The sequence below is a fragment of the Capsicum annuum genome, chromosome 10 (genome assembly GCF_002878395.1).
Source record: "Capsicum annuum cultivar UCD-10X-F1 chromosome 10, UCD10Xv1.1, whole genome shotgun sequence".
NCBI lineage: Eukaryota > Viridiplantae > Streptophyta > Magnoliopsida > Solanales > Solanaceae > Capsicum > Capsicum annuum.
Genome location: NC_061120.1, coordinates 74,808,734 through 74,831,668, shown reverse-complemented (window position 1 = coordinate 74,831,668; position 22,935 = coordinate 74,808,734).

Sequence of the window (22,935 nt, the reverse complement as noted above, 5' to 3'; positions counted from 1 at the left end):
AATATATTCCGGATTTCGCTCATTCATAGAATGCTCGACCTCAATAGAATCAGTGTCTACCAGGATGGCTTCATAATATCTTCTTGTTTTGAGTGGGTTCTCAGTATCCACAAAATTTTTATCATTGTAGGCCGGCTTGATTAGTTGATCTAATGGATATCCTTCGTATTCCTTGTCTAAAGCAATAATTTGCATTACTTGAGTGGTAATGAATTTGAATTCTTCCTTGATGGGAGGAGTTGGAATTGGTTTAACCACTGTGGGGTCTACAGCTTGTGCGAAGGTTTCAGGAGCCTTCATAGCGTAACTCTGTTTGGACTGAATAGATGAACTCGATGACTGCCCTTTATCAAAAGGCTTATTAGTCTTTAAATCTACCAATTTGGACGGCATTGGAGGAGGGAGCTTTGGAAATTCTGCCAAAGCTGCATATTTGTTTTGGAACGGTGATTGAAGTTCCAATTTTAGTGCAGGCCTCTGAGGGACTGATGGTCTTAAGGGATTTGTTAAAGCTAACGGGAGATCAAATGGTCTTGCCATCTTGGTTTGTTCTGGTTTGCTGCCTACTAGGATCTTTCCCAGTGTAGTGGGTCTCATTTTGGCCCTGTAAGAATTCTCTTGTTAGAAAATTGGGAAGGGAATTATTTTCTCCTTTGATAAATTCAATTTGAAAATCAAAGCTAGATAGGAGAGCTTGCCATCTAGCAAATATTTGTTTCGAAACTAAATTTTTAACATCCTTTTGTAAAATTTCTTTAGCAGATTTACAATTTACTCTGAGTAAAAATTCTTTATTAATAAGATCATCTTGAAATTTGGTGATACATAGCACTATAGATAAAACCTCCTTTTTAACTGTGCTGTAATTCTTTTGAGCGAAATTCCATATTCCTGACGTAAATTTGACTAGCTGTTCAGAAGAATTAGTATTCTCCTTTTGTTTCAATATACCTCCATAACCAATATCCGAAGCATCAGTTTCAACAATCATAAAGGCTTCAGGATTAGGAATTCCTAGGCAGGGAAGGTTCTTGACTAATTCCTTTACTTTAATGACAACATTAGTTTGATCAGAACTCCAAGGGACTGGGGTCTTTCTAAGTCTTTTTTAAAGAGGTTCGCAGACCTGTCTAATGTTAGGGATGAAGTCTGCTACATAGTTAAAACTTCCTAAAAATCTTTGAAGTTGGGTTTTATCGTTAATTTCTTTAGGGAATTTGGAGGAGAACTCTATAGCCCTACAGATATGTTTATAACTACCTCGGTAAAGATCATGCCCTAAGAATCTTATGGAGGTCTGAAAGAGCTTCATTTTCTTAGCATTTATGACTAAACCATTATACTTAACAATCTTATAGAAAGTGTTGAGATGTTTAAAATAGGAATCAATATTTTCTGAGAAAATTAGCACATCATCAATATAAACAATCGACATGTGACTATAAGGATTGAAGATCTTGTTCATGATGTTTTGAAATTCGGAGGGAGAATTTTTAAGACCGAAAGGCAAAACATTCCATTCATAATGCCCAAAAGGGACATTGAAGGCCGTCTTGTATTTATCCTTTTCAGCTATTTGAATCTGCCAGAATCCTGACTTCATATCAAACTTACTGTAAAGGCTGGCTTTGAAAGTTCTTTTCAAAAGATCCCTTTTGTTAGGGATCGGATGCCTGATCCATTTTAGGACCGCATTCAGAGGCTTGTAATTTATTACGAGCCGGGGAGTTCCTCGCTCCTTTTCGGCACTGTTATTGACGTAGAAGGCAGAGCAACTCCAAGGAGAATTCGAGGTTCTGATGATACCATTTTTTAGCAAATGGTTAATTTCCTTTTTGCAGATTTCCATCATTTCCTGGTTCTACTAAATGGCTTTTTCTTTCTCAAAAGGAATTAGGAAATTCTGAACAAATTTCTTCCTCAAAAGTCTTTTGGAGATTGATAATTTTGTTTACCATCTCCGGGGTTTTCAAAAGTTGTTCGATTTTCTTGATTTGAATTTCGTGTTTAAGAAAACCAATATGTGAAGAAAGTCGATTGATTTTAAAAGCAGTCTTTTCTTTAATAAGGGCGCCTTCTTCTTGAGATAGGGGCCGTAATAAAGGGAAGAACAGATTTTGATTTAAAATCATTGTGTGAATGCCGTTAAAATCACTAGTGTAAGGTCGAATTTGATTAATAAAAGGTATTCCTAGAATGATATCTTCCGTGATACCTTCAGTGATGATGAAATCATTAACAAGACAAATGCCATTGTTACAGATATGGGCTTTTGAAAGCTTGTAATCGATTTGCATCTTTTCTCCGATGGCAGAGTAGAGACGAGAGGTGCTTTTGTGTAGATATTTAGTGGGTATAAGTCCCTTGACGATACAATTGCTGTCAGTGCCTGTATCAAAGAGGGCGACTCTGTTAAGAACGAAGTCTTTGTCTACTACAATTTTTACGGCAATATGTTCGCTGTAAGTTTTGATGGCTGTGATGGCAGCATCGGAGGTAGAGGGAGAATCAAAGCCTAGGAAGGAGTTGGGTTCCTTGAGATGATCATTTGAAATATGATCACTGATTATTAGGGAATCCTTGGGAGATTTTGTTGAGGAGACATTCTTTAAGACTTGTTCGGTAAGAATGTTGAGTTCTACCCGATCAAGTCGGATTTTTTAAGTCCCTGATTTCTGCCTTGAGGGTGGAAATTTCACCTTTAAGATCAACTATAGATGGTTCGACAGGTTTATCGAATCGAGACATAACCTGTTTCATGCTAAAAGGCTGAACGATGGATTTGTGAGGCTTCTCTTCATAAGAGAGCATCATCCTTTTGAGTTCTAGAAGGTATTTATTTCTAGTTTTCTCATCATTGATGTGCTCTATGATGTCAAACAAGATTTCTTTGGGATTTCCAGAAATAACATTAACGGTCTTTTTTGTACAAGTACAAAAGGTGCCGTTACAAATGCAATCTTGGCCAGACTGGGATTGATCGGACTCATAGGTGGCGTTGATGAATTCCTCGTCGCTATAGTCATCACTAGAGGAGCTGAGAGAGTCGGAAGAATCTGATAAGTCTTCCATTATCGAGAATAATTTCTCTTTGGTTTCTTCAGAGAGACCTAATTGGTTGATCTTATTTTTCTTACCAGACTTACAATCCTTAGCTCTATGGCCCGTTTTTCCACAAGTCCAGTAGGCATCTTTATTTTTTGAGAATTTTTTCCTAGTTTTCCTACTAGTTTTGTAAGATTCCCTTTTAAAGGACTCTTTTTTAGGTTTGGATTTTCTATGAGACTTATAGGATTTTCTCCTATGTTTCTTATTGGAAGGGGAGGAAAGATTTGTGAAACCGAAGTCTTGGCAGAAGGTTCCTAGCCCATATTTGGAAGTGTTGTCCTTCTTGAGTTATTTCTTAAGCTTAAGGTCGGTGCAGAGGTCTACCCCTACTGTGGTGATGAAGCTTATTATATCCCCATAAGTTAAAATCTCGTAGGGGATTTTCCCTTCGAATCTATCTTTGATTTTGGTCCTAACCTTATCTGCGAACAGAGGAGGAAGACCAGAAGTCATTGTTGCAGTCAGGTCTAATCATGATTTTGACCAAAAAGGTGTCTTTATACCATCTAAAGTCAGGTAAATCTTTGCAGGTGAGATTGTTAAGGATTTCTAAACTCCTATCTTGAAATAATTTGGGTTCACCTATAAAATGTCTAGCTATATGATATAAGAGGGTAGCACAGGCGTCTTCTTTTGCGACCTGCTCAAGTTTTTCTTGCCCATTTTCACCTTTGATGGGACAAGCCCCCAACTACCTTCGATAGACTAAATGGTTGAACTATTGACATAGCTGAATATAAGGTAGCTCATCCTCAAAGGATGAGAACTCACAACGGCTGCTGCTGTTGATGCACTGGAATATCTAAGTACGATTAGGAATTCAAGCATCCGAACCTGTAATATAAGATATCATAGCACAAGAAACGAGTATGTGATCAATACTTTGAATGTACTAGTATGCTAAATGTGGTAGGCTGATATGAATAGTTTTATATGCAGGAGTAATTAATTGATTGAATGAATAACATGAAGTACTTAATAGAATGCATGAAATTTGTAATTACTGAGAACATATGACGAAGCATAAACATGTTCTGAATATAATCTATAAACTAAAATACTGAAATTAGATAATTGAATAACTGATATCTTTAAACTATGGTCAAGTAAATCTTAAACTAAATTCTGAACTGAGTACTGAAACAGAAACTGTGGAAGGTATCATTTAACTGACATGCCCCAGTCTGAGCTGATTGGGGTCTAACCTGTGACCCCAGTTTGAAGGATGTTAGTACTTTACCAAGGGTACTAACAATGTCTTTGGAGGCAGTCCTAATCTAGCAGGTGACTCTTGAGATCATTCCTAAACTAGCGGGTAATCCTTGAGAGTGACAGTCCTAAGCTGGCGAGAGACATCTATTAATCTACGTTGGCTATGTAGTTCTAGAACATAGGGATTATTTCTAAAGACCAAGTCCTAAGTGACTGGTGGGCCCCCATCCATAGGTTCGCTCAGAGATGAATTCTACTCCCAACTTAGCTGACACTGATTAAGTGACTAAACTAAGCTTAACTGGATAAGTAATTGATCATGATGGTTAACTTGATAAATATGATCATGGTTTATCTGAACTAGTCTATAATTACTGGGATTCTATAAACAGCTAAGTTTTTTGGTTTTCATAACCCCTAGGATTCAATAACAACAACAAAAGAAACACATGAAAGCTTTGAAATGATGGAAGGAAACCATTGTTCATAATTATTCACCTAAGCATTTCATCAAACACATGGGGACTAAGACTTTAACATGGGGATGCCTGTTAAACATAAAATGATAGCACAATCACATGACCAAATCATAAGCTGACGGTTTTATTCTAAATTTGTATGAACACGATATGGACATCACAATATTTCAAATATACTATAGTGCATTCCATGTGAACTCACTTGAAACATAACAAGGATTATTATTCAAAATTCATTCACTGAGGCATTTCATCAAAAACTTGATATTCATAGTTTAACCTAAACATGGGAATAGTGTAAAGTTTTTAGTAATAGCATGGCTTGAATATCACCATTACTAATTATGAATTAAATCAAAGAATAGCATTATTCAAACATGTGGGGTTTAATAATAACAATAATTTTATGTAAACATGGTGTAGAATCAAAATTCATGGAGATTTATGGTTAAAATCACTATGACTTGTAATACTCACAACTTTAAATTTCAAATTTTATTCTTGGACTCCATAGTTGAAAGGGGCCCATGGATGAATATTTAACATGCCTTAAGGCTTTGATATTGAAATAGAATTGACTTTTCTTAGTTTTCTTAATGAAGAGCTTGAATCTTGTTCTTAGGAGATGATGTGATAGGAAACCCTAATTTTCTTGTTCTTGACAGTGGAGAGGATTATGAGTGATGAGAAACTAATGTTTAATCACTTAATGGAGTTTAATGCGTGATTTATGTCATGGGAGTTGAGGGAAAAGACAAAAATACCCCTCTAAAATGGAATGGGAATTGCTGAATTTTAAGTGTGATGACTTGGGCTGATAGGTCGTCACTTAGTTGACGGCCTATAGTCTTTGGTCGTCACTTGGAGGCTGAAACTGATGGCTCACTAGTTTGGGATAAGGACTTGGTTGATAAGTCGTCACATAGTTGACGGCTTATCAGCTCAGGTCATCACTTTGTTGACAGATTGACATGCCAAAGTAAAATGAATATAACTTTTTTTCAATATCGGATTAAATTGAAACACAATGCGTTGGAAATAAGATTCAAAGATATTTCATTTGATATAAGGTAGGACACGTAAATCATTATGTGCAATGAGTAATGGTCATTTAAATTTGACCCAAGATGAATCATTCACTAAAACTTAATCAATTGAAGTGTTCTCAACTCGTTTGAGTTTGGAGATTTTTATGACCTCGACTGATAAATAAGGACATTTTAACATTATAAATTTTATCATCAAAAATAAATATTCATAAAATCATTGGTTTCTGTTCTGCATACTTCATAACAATAGTTTAAATATGATTATATAATGTGGTCTGAAACATGACACATGAACTAAAAATCATAAACTGAACTAATTTCTTGAATGCATGCAATGACAGGAGAATTGTTATAAAGATGAGATAGAAAAGAGAGAGTAAAGTTATGAGTAACCATTGCCTTAGGCTGGATTTGGCTTCATGAAGAAAATTTTAGAGGTTTAGGATATGAAAAGTCTGAGTATTGCAATATCTCCCCCCTTGGGATAGTTCCCAGAAAGATACTAACTTGATTGAATTACTAAGGAAAGACTGAGATGATGCACGAGACACTTATAAACTAAATCATGACTGAATATTTGGAATCTAAAACATGGTGCATGAATTGAACTATATTCATTAAAGAGGACAAATCCGGGGATATGCACAATATAAATTTGAATTTTGCTAATCATTATATACATAGCATGAGTACTGGAACGGAACATATTGTAAAGCATGAATACATAAGTCATGATTTGCATGACCTAAGTTGGATTTTATAAGTTTCAGGGAACATGATTCGTACAACTGAGTAAACTGGGACTCATTATTCTAAGAAATGAAAGCACACATGATTCTTTAAGAAATGTAAAAATATAAACTATGATCATGGAGATAAACTATAAAGAATGAGTAGGTATCATGATGTCAGAAGTACAAAACTTTACACTGAGATAAGAATTGGTCGGTCACCATCTCCCTTACTGATGTTCTATAATAAACTTGCATCACTACTAGAATCTGAGAGAATGACTTGGTTATTTATTCCATCATCTCCCCCTAAGCTTAAAGTCATCGTTCTAAGTCTGTGAACCACTTAACAAACTCTAAACTTAATTGCCACCACTTTACTCTAAAATCTGGGGTAATAATTCCCATAAATGATAAATTCCCCTGAAGGACTACACCTGAAGTGTAAGACCCACTGCTAATACTTTTTTTTTAGATGCATTCTTAACTTTCTATAGCCCCAATAATCATCACAAAACAACTTAAACACTGGCTAACTTAGAATTCTCGACTATTCTTTCTATTAGCTCAATTATCAAAGATTTAAATTTAGACTCTAACACATGTCCTGGATATCCCCAACTCTGTGATAACCATTCCAATTTAATGATATCCTACAATTATCATATCCACAACATATGTTTCAAATAAACAAACCTATATTTTTCATACAGTGCTTCAAGCCTACTTATTCATCTGTCAATCAACTAGTCCCATGAAGTATGTTTTACCTAAATTCAAATAACACTATCCCAACTCTATTACTGTTGCTAGACTCTTAGTTTCATGCCTCAAAATCTTTTTCATATCCTATCATAGGATTTTGAGAAAGAATCTGAAGACACATCTGACTCCTAAGCAATGAGGTACTACCTCTCTATTCAATGACTAGTTCATTCGGATACTGAAATCAAACGACTATATTTCTCAAATCAACTAAAGTGATTTTCTAGGATAATAAAATTGGGAAGTTTCTGTGTACCCATCTAGCTATGATACATTTACCCACTAAGGTAGACACTAAGAATAACTCCTCAAATATCTTTGGTCTGATACCAAAGTTGACAGCTATACGGGGGGTATAAAAGGAAGTGAAGCTATGTGGTCTAGTAAAACATACATAAGAATATAAAATCCTTGAAACATACCTATAATTACATCAGGAGAACATTCCTGATCTTTTTGGGACTGAAGTGCATATAGCCTGTTCTAACGCTGGCCATTGGTTGTGATGGAAGTGGCACCCTGCTGAGTTAGCTGACTGGTTAGGACTGGAGGATGGTTGGACTGACCCTGTTGGCATAAATTTTTTCCCCTTTGAGCCATTACTCTACACTCACGCATCTTATGCCCAGAGTTACCACATCTAATTCATAGATCACTACCATCTCTATACACACATAGGTGATTCCTATAACAGTCTCTATAAAGCAAATGGGTAAGACCACTGCTTGCATTACCATGGGTTTTAGAGCCAAACACCCTATCCCGACTGTCATTCATAAACTTTGGTACTAGTGGACTAGCTAAAGAGGGAGCTGGGGTTGAAAATTTCTAACTAAACTTAGAAAGGTTACCAACTTATGACCCTGGATGAGCAAAACTAAAGCTACCTATTCTAACTTTTTTATTCTCTCTCTCCTTATCCTTAAGCTTATGCTCCTCAATCTATTGAGCATGTATCATAAGCATAGATATGTCCATCACCTTAATTAACATCGAAGTCCTACACTCTTTGATAATACTATCAGATGCTCTAGATATGAACTTGCTTATCCTAGACCTGTTATCAACCACAACATGAGGAGCATACCTGGCTAACAAAGTAAACTTGAGGGAACACTCTTTCATACTCATATTTCCGTACCTCAAGTTGATAAATTCTAACATTTTGGATTCCTTCAAATCTAATGGTAAAATCTATCTAAGAAGGTTATAGCAAACTCCTCCCATTTTATAGGTTCTGCATCTGTGCGTCTATCCCCTTTCCATTGCTTAAAAAAGGTATGATCTATATCCAATAACTAGTAAGACGATAGTTCATCACTCTCACTAGAAGTCACCCCATAATGTATGTTACTTTCTGGACCATGTCTAGGAATTTCTGTAGATCTTCTTCAGATTTGGATACCAAAAATAGAGGGGGATTCATTTGGGTAAAGTTTAAAATCCTGGCTATGGTAGTATTGGCAACTAGGTTGGTCGTAATAGCAACTGGAAACTTATTTTGGGTTGCTATAGAGTGAGCTAGAGTAGTGAATGGGTCTCTGAACACTGCATGAGAAACATGCTTATTCAGGAGATCTTCCAGAATGGGCGGAGGTGCGGGATGGTTCCCATTTCTTCTTCATTGTTCTTTTTAATAGGTATTTTCAATAAAAGGAAGGAAGAGTGAATTTCAAAGGAGATTTTAAAAAGAGCTCATGCTCTTTTGCATGACATGAATATTGAAAGAAGGGAAATATTTCCTAAAATATCTTGTAGCCTCTTGTCCTTAAGTATGGTGTGTATGACACCTATGCACAAGACTCTACTTGAAATGATTGTATAATTCCCTAGGATACTTTAAGACCTGGGGCTCTGATACCAAGTTTTTAATTCCCTGAGATTAAACCCTGGGTGCCATATGGTGCTTACAGTCTCGAGGGACCACGAGCTAACCCATGAGTTGGTATGTGCTGTGAGCACTGAATAATATTCTAATGATAGAAGTCATATATGGAATTTAACTGAAATACACTATAAGGTTTTAAATAATGCTTCTAATTATGTCTCTAAAACAATGCTGACCTTATTCATGAAATGTCTAATAATAACAACTAAAAACTGATTGACTGCCTGTACTAGTCTGAAAACCTCTAAACTATCTGACTGTGTAGTTGATGGGACAAGCCCCAAACTCATGTCGACAAACTAAATAGCTGAACAACTGACATAGTTGAATATAAGGTAAATCGTCCTCAAAGGATAAGGACCTACCACGGCTACTGCTACTAAAACACTGGAATGTCTAAGTACGATCAGGAATCCAAGTGTCCGAACCTATAATATAAGACATCATAGCAACAAAAATGATTATACAATCAGTACTTTGAATATATTGGTATGCTAAATGAGGTTGGGTGATATGCATGGTTTCATATATAGGATTAATTAACTGACTGAATGAATAGCATGAAGTACTGGATAGAATGCATAAAATCTGTAAATATTGAGAATGCATGACCAAGCATAAACATGTTCGAAATATAATCTGTAAATAGAAATACTTGAATCTGATAACTAAATAACGGTTATCTATATAGTATGATCAAGCAAAACTAAAATTGAATTCTCAACTGAATACTAAAACCAAAATTGTAGGAGGTATCATCTAACCAATATGCCCCAGTTTGAGCTGATTGGGGTCCAACCTATGACCCTAGTTGGAAGGGTGTTAGTATCATGACATGGGTAATAACAGTTGCTATAAAGTCAGTTCAAATCAACTGGGTCACCCTTGAGATTACTCCTGAACTAGCGGGTGACCCCTGAGAGTGTCAGTCCTAAATTTTGAGTGACATCTCATAACCTATGTTGGCTAAATATTTCTGGAACTTAGAGAATGCATAGAAGGACACAATCCTAACTGATGGGTAAGCCCCTAACCCGAGGTTCACTCGGTGCTGAATCCTACTCCTAACTGAACTGACACTGAAGTAAGCTTAACTGGAAAAGTAACTGATCATGATGGTTAACTAACTGAATATGCTCATGGTTTATCTGAACTGTTGTGTAACTATTGAAATTCTATAAACAGCTAAGTTTTTGGGTATTGATAGCCCCCAAGACTCGATAACAATAGCAACAGAGACACATGAAAGCTTTGAAATCATGGAAGGAAATCATTATTCGCAATTATTAACCTAAGCATTTCAACAAACACATGGAGACTAAGACTTTAAAATGGGGATGCCTTTTAAACATGTAAAGATAACACAATTACATGACCAAATCATAAGCTGAGGGTTTTATTATGAATTCATATGAACACGACATAGAGGTCACAATATTTAAAATATTCTATAATGATTCCATGTGAACTCACTTAAAAACATAACAAGGTTCATTATTCAAAACTCATTGTTTGAGGCATTTCATCAAAAAATTAATATTTGCAATTTAAGCTAAACATGAGAATAGGGTAAAGTTTGTAGTAATAGCATGATTCAACACCAACATAACTAAATATGAATTAAATTAGAGGATAAAATTAGTCAAATGTATGGGGTTGGGTTTAGTAACAACAACTATTTTATGTAAACATGGTGTAGAATCAAAATTCATGGGGCTTCATGGTTAAAATCACAATTAAAATCACAATGATTTGTAACTTTCAACTTTGAATTTGAAATTTGATTCTTGGACTCCATGGGTGAAAGGAACACATGAATGAACATTTAACATACCTTAAGGGTTTGATCTTGAAAGAGAATTGACTTTTCTTGAACATGCTTGGATTGGGAATTATAATTTCTTGGTTTTATTGAAGAAGAGCTTGAATCTTGTTCTTAGGAGATGATCTTGACAGGAAACCCTAATTTTCTTATTTTTGATAGTGGAGAGGATTATGAGTGATGAAAAACTAATATTTTATCACTTAATAGGGATTAATGCGCAATTTAAGTCATGGGAGGTGAGGGAAAAGACCAAAATACCCCTTTGAAAATAAATAGGAATTGGTGAATTTTTAGGATGATGACTTGGGCTGATAGGTCATCACTTAGTTGAAGGCCTACCAACTTAGGTCATCACTTGGATGCTGAAACTGATGGCTCACTGGTTTGGGCTAGCAACTTGGTTGATAAGTCATCACATAGTTGACGACTTATCAGCTCAGGTCGTCACTTTGTTAGCAGACTGACATGCTGAAGTAAAATGAATATAACTTTTTGCTCCGCTATTAGATTAAGGTGAAACCAAATGCGTTGGAAAGAAGATTTAGATATATTTCATTTAATATAAGTTAGGACACATAAATCATTATGTACAAGGAATAGTGGTAATTTAAATTTTACCCAAGATGAATCATTCACTAAAACTTAATCAATAGAAGTGTTTCTTACTCGTCTTTGAGTTTGGAGATTTTTATGATCTCGATAGATAAATAAGGACATTTTAAAACTATATAATTGATCTTCATACATATATAGACATAAAATCATTGGGTTCTAGTCTGCATACTTCATAACAACAGTTTGAATTGTAGCCTGTAAATGTGGGGCGTTACATAATTTATGCAAATGTGTGCAACATCAGGGCACCCAAATATTATAGACCAAATTTGACAAAGAATCATCCAAAAGAGTAGAAAAGTATGCATAAATATCAATAATACAAGCCTAAATCAAATGAATAATGAGACTCTCCTAATTCAAAAGGTAGAAGTATACCCACTGCATAAATAATCAAGGATAAAAGAGATAAGGGTGCTCCCTGAAACCGCATTAAGGGTTCCTATCACTCTCAAAATCTACACCATTACAAATTTCCTCAAGATCATACCACTCTTCTTAGGCCTCATCACGACTTTCCACCCAAGAGGAATGAAGTCAATCATGGTGTCTTAGGACCTTCCATAGGCCCTTCACCCTTTCCACAATTTGCTAATAAATTTATCCCTCTTCTTTTCTCTTATGATCATCTTTTCATACGTACTTCAGAGGTCTCAGTGTTATTACAATCAAAGAGGATTAGAATTTTTCAAGCCTAGAAATAGTAGCTTTTTGCTTCTTTTGATCCTCCTTATACTTGTCATAATCGGGCCTTGAAACATAGGAATGGTGAGTGGTGGAAGACGTTCCTGGTCCCTGGGACAAACTAGACACAAGGTCCTTAATGGCTGTTATATCAACTCTAATCTTCTAAAGTGGTCCGGTAGTGGTTAACTTATGAGACTTAATCTCAATACTTGCTGACTTTTCCATATCGATCTTTCTCTTCTATCCTTTGCCAGGTGTTCCTTATTCTTGAATCCTCTAGGGGTAAATGGGTGGACCAAGACACACCTATGTATCACTAGCATACTCTTCAATCCCCGCTCTCCTATATAGCTCACAAATCAAAAAGGGGATGAAGAGATGTATACCACATTTGTTCTTGAAATGATCTATTTCATTGACCACAAAATGACCAACATCTTATGGGATGTAGTATAAAATGTAAGCAACTATTCAAGCACACAGATCTGGGACTGCTGTCATATGGGTGCATGGCTAACCTTGGTTACAAATAATGTACAACTATACACGAGTATCGAAAGTGAAGTCATTCATGGAGATGTTCCTTTTAGTCTTGGCCCAAGAGACTTTCTTTTTGGGACATAGCTGTTGCACCAACCAACTACCTGGTTTATACCCTTTTTCTTTGAACTCACCCTGTCTGCATGTTGGAGCCCATAGACATCATTCATTTGCTCCACCCCAACTTTCACCGATTTTCCCCATATCTTAATAGTCACATTGAATTGTTCAGATAATGACATTACTGATGTTGACATAAAATTCACGAACCCATTATTAATTTGCAATGCATAGATCCGGGGAAAAACACACCACCCCATGGCTTTAAGTTTATAATGAAATGCCAGTAGTTTCTCTAGCACATTCTCCAAGAAAATTACTCTTTTTGGGAGAAAATTTGTCCTTGAAAGGTCACTATAGTAATGAATGTGGCGCTGAGGTGCCATGAATCAGATGTGATCATACCCTTCCATGATTTAGTCCTGAAAGCACTAGGCGCATATTGTAATATTCAATGAAATTACACAATCAATATCACAACTCATCATAACTGTCCTCATTGGGACCATCATTATCGTAATCAATCTCCAGCCTTGCTGGATATCAATACATCATCAATAGTATCCTCTGGCCTTGCCGAGTATCAACTTATCATCATATTAGTCATTACTAAATAACATACACTAAAATACTCAAAAAAAAAATAGTCATATCACTATAGAATATCTATCTAGTCAATACTTTCCAACTACTCATTATTACATAACCAACACTTATTATAATAGAATCACTAGTTCACTAGTCATCACATAACATCTAGTTATTAGCCTAAACCTTATCCTTCACATAACCCTTATTACTAGGATAGCAACTAACCACTATTTATTTATTAGCCAACATCTAACATCTAGTCAAGGTTCATCACTAAACCAAAACCGCCATTTTTCTACCATTCATTAGTATAAATTAATCATCCTATATTTATTAATCATTACTAGACAACACATTACTGCTTGTCACCTAACCATCTTTTATTAACTAACTCATTTTTATCTAACCATCGTTTACCAACTAATCCTTGCTTAACTATTGTTTAGTTAACCATTTAGCACTATTAAAAGTTATTAACTGGTCACCTCTTATTACCAATATCTCTTATTATCTAGCCTCATTAACACATAACTCCTCATTTATCAACTAATCGACATCACAAACTAAGTCATCAATACCAACTAATCTTTACATAAGCTAGACCTGACCTCACCATAAGTCATGCATTAACCATCGCTAGCTACCATATTTCAACTAAGCAAGATTCATTAGCCAATAAATTAGATTCCTAGCCATCACTAGTATCCAATCAATAAAGTCATAAGCAACATACCATATCTTCCTCCATCCTATACCAAAGAGATGTGTATACAAACATATATATATTCATAAACTGTAATCGTATCCTTTACACTGATAAACATTCCACGAATATTCAATCATTATCATAACATGGACCTTGGCCCATATATATATTCAAAACTTATATCGATAATTATTTTATAAGCCGTAGAATATCTCTAATCATCTCACATATAGGAGTTATCTCACATATTGAAGTCATAATATAGATAGACATGTAATCGTCTATAGGATATCTTATATCGATAAGTCATACATCATGACTACAAGGAATATCACCTCTCTAGGTCAATTTGTATATCTAAGAGGAATATAATCTCTAAATGCCCAATATCACTTCCACAGGAAGTATCATAACTATAGCTCAAAAGCCACAATCCGGGGACATCAATACAAGTTACAAAGTAACCTTATTCTAAGGTTTACTTGCCTTATCTATTCTAACATCTGCAATTAAGCGCATAAACTTAACACAAGTTTAGGCCTAAGTGGGCCAGACGATCCCACTTCTACTCCTCAATTTCCATAATTAGACACACTATGCCCCAAACTAAGCTAAGGTACCTAGTTCATCTTTGTAATACCTCGCAAAATTCCAAGCTTTACTCAGTCAGTTAAAGCTTAAAAAGAGGTCCTAGACTTAGTAACTTTAGCCAAGTGTTTACACTTAGAATCTTTTTATCCTTCATAAGTTGGCAATCTTATTTTTCAACCCTTATATATTGATATTTAAATTGATTCATGATCATCTATGTCAATAGGTGTTCCTAGATGAGTTTTGGATTTTTTGGGCCGCATTTAGACCACGTTTGGTGTCCCAAAATAGTTGACCAACGCAATCCAAGCGTGCCGCATTGTCCATCACGATGGTTAATATTATGGAGGATTTTCCGGTCAAAAGTACTGAGGTTTGGCGCTGTATCGAGTATTGCATCGATGCCATCAATGCTCTGCATCGATAATCATATCAGTGCCAGTTTTCAATTTTTTAAAATCCACGTCCAAAGGTGCATTTGGGTCAATTTCACACCCCTATATAACCCTATAACACAAGATTCAATACTCTCTTCTCTCAATTTCTCTTAAGAATAAGTTAGGGTTTTCCAATTAAAGATTTAAATTCAATAGTATGTCCACCAATCTTCCTAAAATCAAGAACTACGGTATGTTAGATGTTGATTCTTGGGTCCCTTCCACTCAAGAAGTTCAAGAATCCTTTTCAAATTATAAAGATTGAATATTTATGATTTTCTATGATCTATGTGAGTTGAAGTTCATGTTTATGTTATTGTTGAGTTGTGATTCATGATCTAGATTATAAGTTTCATGATTTAGTCCTAGCATGTGGTGATTTGCATAACGTTCATGATAAACCCCTTTATGTTGCAAGTCTATTGATGTAGCCATGTTAATTAGATGTATTGATTGTTGTATAATCAAAGTATGCTCCCCATATGATTGATAAAATGCTTATGTGAAGGAAATAGAATCATTACAGCATGTTAGCATGAAATCCCTAATTATGTATAAGTTAATGCATGCCAAGTGTTTGTTGAAAGACCTTAGTGAATGAATTATGATATGTTGCATGCACTCCCATTTACGTGCATTCCTTAATGAATGAATTATGAGACATTTGTATGCATCCCTACACATTTACATGTTTAAAACTTCCAAGTGCTTGAAGAGATGCCTCCTTGATTTTTATTGTGAATGATAGATTATTGTTATGCTATTCAAGAATTGTCATGCCTTATTTATTTATGTCATCGAGTTCTGGGGTTATTTAATACCTGATAATTTAGCTGATTGTCTAGAGCCAATGTCAGTTTTTCAAATATCTTAGTCGTGCCGTGATCGGTAGAACTCAATCAGTTACAGAACTTAGAGAGACTCAGTAATCTTATTATCAGTCTATTCCAGTTCAGTATTCAGTTTAGACCTCAGTAGTATTCAGGTATTCAGTCCAGAAACTCCGTAGCATTCAGTCAGATAACAGAATTCAGTAGTATTCCGTCAGTCAATAGAACTAAATAAGATCAGTTCAGTTTAGTTAATCAGTACAATCAGTAATAGTTCAGTCAAGCCTAGTATGAACTAGGAAATCAGTTCAGTGTCTTTCAGTTGGGAGTAGGATTCAGCACCGAGTGAGCCTAGGGATGGGGGATCACCCTCTAGATAGGACTGAGATCCCTAGAAGCAATCCCTAAGTTCCAGAACTACGTAGTCAGCATAGGCATGAGATGTCACCCGTTAGATAGGACTGACATGCTCGAGGATCACCTGCTAGTACAGGACTGATGTCAGGGGTAACCCGCTAGATTAGGACTGACTCTATAGCAGTTGTCTTTACCTGTGGCACGGTATTGACACCCTTCCAGCTGGGGTTAAAGGTTAGACCCCACTAGTTCAGATTTAGGGAATGTTGGTTAGATGACTACCTCACACAGTCTCAGTTTCAGATTCAGTCTTAGTGATAGAACTTAGTGCAGCAATACAAAAATCAGGACTGTTAGATATAGTCACTCAGCTTAGTAAGGAACTTAGATAGTTCCATAGAATTTAGAGATCACCCGCTAGATAGGACTGATTTCAAGTACAGTCAATCATTTTCATTATCCAGAGATTTAGAAATCACCCGCTAGATAGAACTGATCTTAGGTACAATCAATCAGAATCAATATCGGTAGATTCAGAGATCACCCGCTAGATAGGACTAATCTCAGATATAGTAGACTTAGTTATTTAGTATCCCAGTGTTAGTAAACTCAAATGTCAGTAAATTAGCATTTAGAATTCATCATCAGTAACCCAATTATCAGTAATCCAGTTAGTTGAACTCAGTATTCAGTGTTACTGCAATTTTAGTTATAGGTTATGCATTCATGCATGTAATTCCTCATTCAGTATACTCATGTCATTAGTCAGTTATAGTTTGTGCATATGAACCTTTGCATTTAGACTTACCTTATCTAGCATACCAGTACATTCTCACGTACTGATGCATACTCTTATACGCTATGGTGTTTTATACCATAGGTTCAGAAGTACGAGCTCTAGAGCACCCTTAGCAGTCTAGATTCGGCCAGCAGCAGTAGATAGCAGTGAGTCCTCATCATTTGGGGATAGTTCTTATTTCACTTTATTGCATTCGATTCAGTATTTTCAGTAGATGGAGTTAGTTGGGGGATTGTCCCATTCAACTCCTTATTTAGACAGTTAGAGGCTTTCAGACTAGAGTTTTTAGACTAGATTTTCAGACAGTTTTATTAGTATTAAGTTTTCAGATATTTGAACCTTATGGCAAGTTTTTCATCAGTTTTTTACATTTTTATAGTGTATTATTCAGTGCTCAGTTACACATATCAGTCAAGGGTGAGCTTGTGGTCCTTCGGGATTATGATCACCGTGTAGCGTCGGGGGTACTAGACTCGGGGCGTTACAATCTTCTAGATGTCAAGAAAGCCATATTCAAGCCTAAGATAGCAACTTCGACCAGAAACAAGGGTACTCAAATCAACTCTATCCAAGTTTGTAGTTTCAAGACTACCATACTACACCAATAAGGCTAAATATACAAATCATACTTCAATTACTAAAACCACATCCCAAACATAGGTTTACATCATAACCATGCTACAACTAATCTAAACTTCAGAAGGAAAGTAATAAGATTCAAAATGGATATAAATATGCCATTTTACGGGTCCTAAGCCCGCATCTAAACTCTAAACATCAACATTTTCGGCCAAGTCATCCTACTCATAATCAAGCCTAACATCCATATCCACACACAACATATATCACACATCATCTATGAAGAAGAGTAGACACAAGCCTACCAGAACCCACACTTAGAAAACTTCGCATCAAGCTTTTTCTCTTCTAACAAACCAAAAACAATCCTTAAGTGATTCTTATATTCCTTTTTACTCTTAGAATAAACCCAAAATATCAACAATAAAGACAATCACAAAAGAATTCAAGTAGGTTTTAAATATCACATTCATCAAACTCATAAAAGTAGTTGGGGCATTAGTCAGCCCAAAAGACATCACAAAAAACTTATAGTGCTCATATCGGATTCGAAAAGCAGTCTTAGAAATATCATCAGGCCAAATCTTAAGATGATGATACCCTAAGCTCAAATCAATCTTAGAAAATACAGATACACCCTACAACTAGTCAAATAAATCACCGATACGGGGCAAAGGATACTTATTACAGAATGTAACTTGTTCAACTGCCTATAGTTATACACATACAAAGACTACCATCCTTCTTCTTAACAAACAAGATAAGAGCACCTCATAGAGAGGCAGTTGCACGGATAAATCCCTTACTCAATAAATACCGCAACTAAGCCTTTAGCTCGCTCAACTCAGCCGGAGCCATCCTATAGGGAGGAATAGAAATAGGACGAGTACTTGGCTCTAGATCAATACAAAAATTAATGTGATAGCCTGGTGGCATACCAGGCAAATCTTCAGGAAAAACCTTTTGGAACTCACACACCAAAGAAACTGACTCAATATATGGGACCTCTACGGAAATATCCCAAAGATGCGCTAGGAAGGCCAAACAACCTCTCCTAATTAACCTTTTCGCACGCCAAAAAGAAATAAGTTTCATTGGAGTAGGACTATATAATCACCCTCCCACTCAAGTCTATCCATTCCCCACATAGCTACAGTCACCGTCTTAGCATGACTGTCTAGTATAGCATGATACAAAGACAACCAATTCATACACAAAATTATATCAAAATCTACCATGTCTAGAATCACAAAATCTTCCCAAGTTTGATACCCCATAAACATAACAAAACAAGAATGATAAATCCTATCAACAACAATAGAATCACTAATAGATTAGACACTTTAATTGAAAATTCAAGTAAATTACACACCATGTCTAAACCTACAACAAAGTTGACAGACACATATAAGAAAAAAGAACCAAGATCAAATAATACAGTGGCCATTTGATCACAGATAAGAATAGTATATGTAATAATAACGTCTGATAACTCTACCTCGGGCCTACCTAGAAAAGCATAGATATAAGATCTACCACCAATTTGAGAGTTATTTTTATCAAGCTGAGAACCACTTTGACCACTCTGTGAATGACCTTTACTATTTCTACCACCTTCCTTACTTGCTAGAACAAGCACTCGAGAAGCCTACTACTCACCAAACAAACCATAACGCCTCAAATTAGAACAAAACCTCATAATATGACTCACTTCACCATACTCACATACTCAGACCCCTAGAATAAGAATTACTGAAACTACTTCCTCTGCAGGCATTCTTTTATACTGCCTTGGCATAACCCTCTCGCTTTATGCCCTCCATATTATTAACAAGATCCACCATATCCTGAGAAGACTTACCTAAGGATGTCATCTGAAGTGCAGAAATCTAGAGACCTATATTCAAACCCCTTATAAAGAGACGGATCCTCTCCAATTCAGTTTTCAGCAACTAAGTTGCATACTGAGACAATGAATGCAATTTGGCCTTATAAGCCATAACTAACATGTTCCCCTGCTCAAGATTAGTAAACTCATCCCTTTTTTATCTCTCAAAGGACGAGGCACGTACTTTGCTAGAAAAGCTGAGTAAAACGGAGTCTAAGTCAAGGAAAGCAAACCTGCATCCCTACACTCTACATAAGCTCTCTACCACATCTTAGCATCCCCTTGAAATTGGAAGGTAACAAGTTCTACACCATACTACTCAACCACACCCATCTTTCAGAATAAGAATGAAAGAAGTCAGATACCAATTGGAATCACCAAATACCTATTGAAATCAAGTAATAGCACGTAAGAAAGAAGAACTTGAATTTTCCTAGTATACTATAGCCTCTCAAAGAAAAGTACAGATGTTTCCGTACCTTTCCGAAAGACACTACTAGACATGTTCTTGTACGATGAGATCGACAAAACAAGGGCTCTGATACAAACTTTCTCATAACCCAAATGGCCATGAGTGGCACCCACACCAATCTTTCTATGGGAGAACTACATAAACCAAGCCATTATACAATCACTTAGTCACTATTAAGATGATATTATTATAAAATCAACATAATAATCATAATCTAAGACTAATCATTATCTGTACCGGCGTGGTAACTGATCCAACATATACATATTCGTACTGGCGTGGAACCCAATCCAACATATACATATCAGTACCGACGTGGTACCTGATTTAACATATAGATATCTATACCGGCGTGGTACCCAATCTAATATATAAATATCCGTACAGGCATAGTACCCGATCTAACATTTACATATCCGTACACGCGTGGTACCCGACCTAACATATATATATTTGTACCGACATGGTACACAATCCAACATATATATATTCGTACCATCATGGTACCTGATCTAACATATACATATCCTTACTGGTGTGGTACCCGATCCAATATATACATATTCGTATCAACATGGTACCCGATCTAATATATACATATTTGTACCGGTGTGGTACCCGATCCAACATAAATATATCCGTACCGACGTGGCACCCAATCCAACATAAACAAGTAATATCAATATCAAATTTACACAATCTCACAGCATACAACATAATGTACCAAGTTTACAAGTACACTTAAAGTTATAAGGCAATTCCATCAAGTAAATTTTAAATAATCATTTATCCACTCATCAACAGTCCAAACATCAACAATTTCAAGCACATCCAATTACCAATCAACAAGTATCCAATTTAGGAGCATACAAACAATTAAGTCGAGTCTAAACTCCAATTAAATCAAAACCTACCTCAATCAAAGAATCCAAATGCAAGTTAATTTGCAATGGCCTTGCCCTTCCGTAAAGCTTCTGAATCTGAATGGTCAAAATCTGTTCAAATATATAATCTACATAAGAGCAAGAACTCATTTATAATTTCTTACTATAACAAAGAGTATATAAAATCTGGTGAATATAAAAGTCCTAATAACTCACAAGTCATGTATGTGACAGATGAATACAAAGGCCAAGAACTGATATTTCTAAGGCAATAAACAGAAGTCCTGTAAGCAGAACAATGTGTAATATCATCACCCACACTGACCAAAGTTCTTCCTTTCCACTGTTAAGAATTTCTTGGTCCTAGAAATTTCTTTTTACTAGGTAAAAATAAACAAAAATAGAAAACAAGAATGTTACTGACATGACAGCCCTTAGATGTCGTAAGCGTATGGAGTAGTTATGACCATTCAGCATTATAGCTCTCTTTTAGTTCTGGAACTATTTTGCGGGAACAATGGAGAAACCGCAAGGTTCATGCCTCCCTTCTCTCGACTTTATGATTTTTTTTTGCTATGTATATTGTAAACCCTATCCATTTTAAATCATTCTTATAATTACCATATAAGTATATAAATTGTGATTTTGACCCATTAACTAATTAAAAATTAATCATCTAATATACCAGAAACTTCACATAGATCCTCGAAATTTATTTAGAATCCCATAAAATAAATTAAATATATAAGTTGACTAAAAAGTATCTTCCGATTCTATTGGAATCACCAAAATACTAATTTGGGGTCATCTTTATCAAACTTAAATATTATCAAGATTAAATTTATCAAAACTCAATAATCCAACTAATGACTCGAATATTTTACTTTTGAACACCTTAAGAATTGGTACCACTCATTCCGTGACTCATAATTCACGTACACCAACTACAGGGAGAGCTAAAATAGAAAAGATGAATTTTTTTTTCAAATGAATGTAAGGGTTGTTTCTTCAGATACCAATTAAACAATCATTCATCCCCAAACGGGCAAAGACAAGACAATAAAGGGAAATAAGAAATTAATCGAATCAACAAAAAGATATGGATATTTGCTACACATGTCTGCTTCGGTCTTCTAAGTGGCCTCTTCAATAGGAGGATTCTTCCACTAGACCTTCACAGACACAATCTCCTTAGTCCTCAACTTACGAACAACCAAATACCTAGCTGAGCCTATGCGTACCCCCACCACCCTAGAATCGGAAGTTTCAATCAGTAGACAATAACACAAGGCATATTCTTCACCCATATATATATAACCACCCTATACCGACTAATAAATATAGGTACATACTAGTGATATGTGATGCACATGCAGGAATGAATACAAAGTACATAATCAATATCACAACTCATCATAAATGTCCTTATCGGAACCATCATCACCATAATCAATCTCCATCCTTGTCGGATATCAATACATCATCAATAATATCCTCCGGCCTTGCCGAGTATCAATATATCATCATAATAGTCACTACTAAATAACATACACTAAAATACACAGAAAAAGTCATATCACCATAGAATATCTATCTAGTCATCACATAACATCTAGTTATTAGCCTAAACCTTATCCTTCACATAACCCTTATTCCTGGGATAACAACTAACCACTATTTATTTAATGACCAATATCTAACATCTAGTCAAGGTTCATCACTAGACCAAAACTGTCATTTATCCACCATTCATTATTATCAATTAATCATTCTATATTTCTTAATCATTACTAGACAACACATTACTACTTATCACCTAACCATCTTTTATTAACTAACCCA